This window comes from Triticum aestivum, chromosome 4D (genome assembly GCF_018294505.1).
Source record: "Triticum aestivum cultivar Chinese Spring chromosome 4D, IWGSC CS RefSeq v2.1, whole genome shotgun sequence".
Taxonomy (NCBI): domain Eukaryota; kingdom Viridiplantae; phylum Streptophyta; class Magnoliopsida; order Poales; family Poaceae; genus Triticum; species Triticum aestivum.
The window spans coordinates 58,437,094-58,442,458 of record NC_057805.1 but is presented as its reverse complement, the minus strand read 5'-3'; positions in this window follow the sequence as shown (position 1 = coordinate 58,442,458).

Sequence of the window (5,365 nt, the reverse complement as noted above, 5' to 3'; positions counted from 1 at the left end):
CATGACCATCTTATACCTCATCACATCTTGACCATATCACATCACAACAGGCCCTGCAAAAACAAGTTAGACGTCCTCTACTTTGTTATTGCAAGTTTTACGTGGCTGCTACTGGGCTTAGCAAGAACCGTTCTTACCTGCGCATCAAAACCACAACGATAGTTTGTCAAGTTGGTGCTATTTTAACCTTCGCAAGGACCGGGCGTAGCCACACTCGGTTCAACTAAAGTTGGAGAAACTGACACCCGCCAGCCACCTGTGTGCAAAGCACGTCGGTAGAACCAGTCTCGCGTAAGCGTACGCGTAATGTCAGTCCGGGCCGCTTCATCCAACAATACTGCCGAACCAAAGTATGACATGATGGTAAGCAGTATGACTTATATCGCCCACAACTCACTTGTGTTCTACTCGTGCATATGACATCTACGCATAAAACCTGGCTCGGATGCCACTGTTGGGGAACGTAGTAATTTCAAAAAATTTCCTACGCACACGCAAGATCATGGTGATGCATAGCAACGAGAGGGGAGAGTGTTGTCCACGTACCCTCGTAGACCGAAAGCGGAAGCGTCAGCACAACGCGGTTGATGTAGTCGTACGTCTTCACGATCCGACCGATCAAGTACCGAACGTACGGCACCTCCGAGTTCAGCACACGTTCAGCTCGATGACGTCCCTCGAACTCCGATCCAGCTGAGCTTTGAGGGAGAGTTTCGTCAGCACGACGGCGTGGTGACGATGATGATATTCTACCGACGCAGGGCTTCGCCTAAGCACCGCTACGATATTATCGAGGTGTAATATGGTGGAGGGGGACACCGCACACGGCTAAGAGATCAATGATCAATTGTTGTGTCTATGGGGTGGCCCCCTGCCCCCGTATATAAAGGAGCAAAGGGGGAGGCGGCCGGCCAAGGAGGAGGGCGCGCCAAGGGGGGAGTCCTACTCCCACCGGGAGTAGGACTCCTCCTTTCCTTGTTGGAGTAGGAGAGAAGGAAAGAGGGGGAGAGGGAGAAGGAAAAGGGGGCTGCACCCCTTGTCCAATTCGGACCAGAGGGGGGTGCGCGCCTCCTTCCTTTTGGCCTCTCTCCTCTATTCCCGTATGGCCCAATAAGGCCCAATACTTCTCCCCAGCGAATTCCCGTAACTCTCCGGTACTCCGATAAATACCCGAATCACTCGGAACCTTTCCGAAGTCCGAATATAGTCGTCCAATATATCGATCTTTACGTCTCGGCCATTTCGAGACTCCTCGTCATGTCCCCGATCTCATCCGGGACTCCGAACTACCTTCGGTACATCAATACACATAAACTCATAATATAACCGTCATCTAACTTTAAGCGTGCGGACCCTACGGGTTCGAGAACTATGTAGACATGACCGAGACACGTCTCTGGTCAATAACCAATAGCGGAACCTGGATGCTCATATTGGCTCCCACATATTCTACGAAGATCTTTATCGGTCAAACCGCATAACAACATACGTTGTTCCCTTTGTCATCGGTATGTTACTTGCCCGAGATTCGGTCGTCGGTATCTCAATACCTAGTTCAATCTCGTTACTGGCAAGTCTCTTTACTCGTTCCGTAATACATCATTCCGCAAACTCATTAGTTGCAATGCTTGCAAGGCTTATAGTGATGTGCATTACCGAGTGGGCCCAGAGATACCTCTCCGTCAATCGGAGTGACAAATCCTAATCTCGAAATACGCCAACCCAACAAGTACCTTCGGAGACACCTGTAGAGCACCTTTATAATCACCCAGTTACGTTGTGACGTTTGGTAGCACACGAAGTGTTCCTCCGGTAAACGGGGTTGCATAATCTCATAGTCATAGGAACATGTATAAGTCATGAAGAAAGCAATAGCAGAATACTAAACGATCGAGTGCTAAGCTAACAGAATGGGTCAAGTCAATCACATCATTCTCCTAATGATGTGATCCCGTTAATCAAATGACAACTCATGTCCATGGCTAGGAAACATAACCATCTTTAATTAACGAGCTAGTCAAGTAGAGGCATACTAGTGACACTCTGTTTGTCTATGTATTCACACATGTATTATGTTTTCGGTTAATACAATTCTAGCATGAATAATAAACATTTACCATGAAATAAGGAAATAAATAATAACTTTATTATTGCCTCTAGGGCATATTTCCTTCAATAAAGCATTCTTTTCATGATCCACAAGCATAGAAATTTTATTACTCTCCACATAAGCAAATTTCTTCTCATCAATAGTGGTGGGAGCAAACTAAACAGAATAACTATCATGAGAGTGAAAATTAAAATTATGATGACAAGTTTCATGGTTATCATTATTCTTTATAGCATACATGTCATCACCATAATCATCATAGATAGCAACTTTGTTATCATAGTCAATTAAAGCCTCATCCAAAATGGTGGATTCATCACTAAATAAAGTCATGACCTCTCCAAATCCACTTTCATCATTATAATCATCACAAATAGGAGGGATGCAATCGTTATAACAAATTTGCACATCAAATCTTGGGGGACTATAAATATCATCTTCATCAAACATAACATCCCCAAGATTATGGCTTTGCATATCTTAGCATCATGGATATTCAAAGAATTCATACTAACAACATTGCAATCATGCTCATCATTTATACCAAACATTCTATTGAATTATTCTTCTGTCAATAGAGCACAATTTTCCTTTCCATCATTTTGACGAAATACATTATAAAGATGAATAATATGATGCAACCTCAATTCCATTTTTTGTAGTTTTCTTTTTATAAACCAAACTAGTGATAAAACAAGAAACTAAAAGATTCAATTGCAAGATCTAAAGATATACCTTCAAGCTCACCTCCCCGGCAACGGCGCCAGAAAAGAGCTTGATGTCTACTATGCAACTTTATTCTTGTAGACACGTGTTGGGCCTCCAAGCGCAGAGTTTTTTAGGACAGTCGCAATTTTCCCACAAGTGGATGACTTAAGGTTTATCAATCTGTGGGAGGCGTAGGATGAAGATGGTCTCTCTCAAACAACCTTGCAACCAAATAATAAAAAGTCTCTAGCGTCCCAATACACCAAATACAATGGCAAATTGTATAGGTCACTACTTCGGCGAAGAGATGGTGATACAAGTGTAGTAATGATAGTAGATATTGATTTTTGTAATAGGAACAATAAAAAACAGCAAGGTAGCAATTGATAGAACGGTGCACAAACGGTATTGCAATGCTTGAAAATGAGGCCTAGGGTCTGTAATTTTGCTAGTGCAATCTCCCAACAATGCTAATGTAATTGGATCATATAACCATCCCTCAATGTGCGACGAAGAATCACTCCAAAGTTCCTATCTAGCGGAGAACATAAGAAGAAATTGTTTGTAGGTTATGAAACCACCTCGAAGTTATTCTTTTCGATCGATCTATCAAAGAGTTCGTACTAAAATAACACCAAATAATTTCAGATCATAATACTTAATCCAACACAAAGAACCTCAAAGAGTGCCCCAAGATTTCTACCGGAGGAACAAAGACAAGAATATGCATCAACCCCTATGCGTAGATTACCCCAATGTCACCTCGCGAATCCGCGAGTTGAGTGCCAAACATATATCATGTGAATCAAAATAGTACCCCATTGTCACCACGGGTTTTCATATGCAAGACATATATCAAGTGCTCTCAAATCCATGAAAGTATTTGATCCGATAAAACGAAACCTCAAAGGGAAAACTCAATTCATCACAACAAGATAGAGAGAGGAAAATACCATATGATCCAACATATAACAAAGCCCGCGATACATCAAGATCGTGACATCTCAAGAACACGAGAGAGAGAGAGAGATTAAAAACATAGCTACTGGTGCAAACCCTCAGCCCCGAGGGTGGACTACTCCCTCCTCATCATGGTGGCCACCGGGATGATGAAGATGGCCACCGGTGATGATTTCCCCCTCCATCAGGGTGCCGGAACAGGGTCTAGATTGGTTTTTCATGGCTACAGAGGCTTGCGGTGGCGGAACTTCTGATCTAGGGCCTCCGCGAGGGTTTTTGGAATATTTGACGATTTATAGGGCGAAGAGGGGGTGCCGGAGGCCACCGAGGTGGGCACAACCCACCTGGGCACGCCCTGGTGGGTTGTGCCCCCATGGGGCACCCCCGAGGTGCTTCTATGGCCCACTGGATGTCTTCTGGTCCAAAAAAATCTCTAAAAAGTTTTGTTGCGTTTGGACTCCGTTTGGTATTGATTTTCTGCGATGTAAAAAACAAGCAAAAACAGCAACTGGCATTGGGCACTATGTCAACAGGTTAGTCCCAAAAAATGATATAAAGTTGCTATAAAATGATTTTAGAACATCCAAGAATGATAATATGTCAGCACAAATACTTCATAAATTATAGATACGTTGGAGACGTATCAGGCCTCAATGCCAACAGGACCACCATATGAAAATATGGCTAGGCTTCCTCTCGTAGCTTTCTGCCCTTTATTCTTCTTGCCAACCTTACCCATGTTCCTATCTGGCTTGTTAAAACTGGTCTCTATGTCTTCTTGAAGAAAGAAGCTGGGAAGAGCTTCTCAAGCTTGCAAAGAATTTCAGGAATGTCATCTCTCAATTTCTTCACAACATCGATTCTTAATGTCTTGGCACACAACTCCGCAAAGAATCTTCCTAGTAAATTGATAGCCTCATACATATCCTTGGATACATTGCATCTAAGACCAGCTGGTAAGATAGTCTGCAGGAGTATGTGGTAATCATGCATCTTCAGAACGTGTAATTTACAAGTCTCAACATCCACTTATGTAGCCAGGTTTGCAGCATGACCGTGTGGGAATTTGACATTAGCCAGAAACTTGCACAACTTAATTTTGTTTTCCTTACTAAGTGTCCATGGTGCAGGATACTTTTTGTAAGAACCCTCCTTCTTCGGATCTTCTTGCAGCCAATGATCATCCCACATCCCCATATGCTGTAAATCCAATCTTGCACTGATGGTATCCTTGTTCTAAGTTCAAGGAGTATACCAATGATACCCTCACATATGTTATTCTGAATGTGCATGACATCCAGGTTGCGAGGTAACAAGATATCCTTCCAGTATGGCAAATCATGTAAGCTCGCCCTGGGGTGCCATGTGGGATTATTATCCATGTGCTTTATCTTTCTACTAGCATTATCAGGGTACTTCCCTGGTTTGAAATTCTCATTATCAAGCTGTAAGTACTGATCAACTTCTTCGCTTGTGAACTTCCTTGGTCGACCCCTATGCTCTGTCTTGTTATTAAACAGTTTTTTCTGCTTTCTAACATGATGTTTTGTAGGAAGGAATCATCGATGGCCAATGTATCCAATTTTA